The sequence below is a fragment of the Cydia splendana genome, chromosome 24 (genome assembly GCF_910591565.1).
Source record: "Cydia splendana chromosome 24, ilCydSple1.2, whole genome shotgun sequence".
In the NCBI taxonomy this organism is placed as follows: domain Eukaryota; kingdom Metazoa; phylum Arthropoda; class Insecta; order Lepidoptera; family Tortricidae; genus Cydia; species Cydia splendana.
In genome coordinates this window covers 4,843,113-4,844,374 of record NC_085983.1, presented here as the reverse complement: position 1 = coordinate 4,844,374, position 1,262 = coordinate 4,843,113, and the positions used below count along the sequence as shown (strand labels likewise).

At 36.5% G+C, this 1,262-nt stretch overlaps 1 non-coding gene across 1 annotated transcript; it reads right to left on the bottom strand.

Moving 5' to 3' along the window:
• Positions 1-755: 755 nt before the first annotated feature.
• Positions 756-859, bottom strand: LOC134802561 (U6 spliceosomal RNA). The gene has a single exon (XR_010145870.1). It is a non-coding gene; the product is annotated as a U6 spliceosomal RNA (small nuclear RNA).
• Positions 860-1,262: the final 403 nt, after the last annotated feature.

Below are 1,262 nucleotides of genomic sequence, written 5' to 3'. Positions count from 1 at the left end.
AATAACTTGACGTCAGTTTGTGAACGAATCAAAGATTCTTTGGCACACCTTACGCAGGTGGAAACATGGCAGCCTTGCGCAGGCTTAGATAGGTACATAATATATTGGTTTTATCACAAATAACATGACGTTAGTTTGTGAACGAATAAAAGATTCTCTTAGGCACACCTCACGCAGGTGGAACCATAACAGACGTAGGTTTAAGAATAACATTCAAATCAAATACCCTGTGGGTAATATTCCCTTAGTTGCGGGTTCCTTGCTCGACAAGGTGAAAGGCTTTAAGCAGGCTTTAACAGGCCCTTTTAGAGAGTGTCATTCACGGTGACGCGCAGATTTGCCAAAACTAAACTTTAACTCTACAGTTAACTAATATAATTTGACAATATGAACCAAACCATGCGTCTTCGTCAATGAATCAATCTAAAGATTCCCGTATCGTTAATGCCTTTCCAAATCACAGGCTTCCGATTTTATTTGAAACGTTTACAAGTGTATTATTTATGTAGGTAGGTAGGTAGGCTTAAGAATTGACCCTCTTGTATGTAGTTACGTATATAATTAATAATCAAATTATTCAAATCCAAAATAACACAAGCACATATAGCAACTACATGCAAGAGTTCTTTCCTTAACCTTTTTAGGCTGTAAGTACCTGCTAAGTTATTTATTTAAGTAGGTACCTACCTACATTTTAACCATCTTTTTTTTTTTTTTTTATCAAAGATCTAGTTGGAGAGATATAAGTTGGTAGATAAAGAGTGAAATACTTCACGATTTCGCATGTCATTCTTGCGCAGAGCCATGCTAATCTCTCTCTATGTCTAGTCAGATTTAAGTTTATGTACTGCCGAAGTACTCAGTTTCCACAAAAATAAATGCAATGTTTGCGATGTAGGTTTGTTCGTTACCTTGTGTCCCTCAGAGCGGAAATAGAAGCTCCGCGAAGCGGAGCTTCGTCGACTCCTAAGCGGGTACACATTATTTATCAGCAAGTTTATTACCAAAAAATAAATTTTGCAATAAATATTATATTAACCCGGAACGGGATAAAAAGACAAATTGCTGATAGATACTTGGACAGATAAAACCTACACGTCTATAAGCTTCTACCTTCATACGTAGGTTCTACGTAACACGTATTAACTATCCGATCCTTTCGTATTCGAAAACACAAATCACTTGAAAACTGAAGGGTATGCCTCCACAGATCACCATTTAAGTATTATAATTTCAACCGTTATTATACACACACACAAATA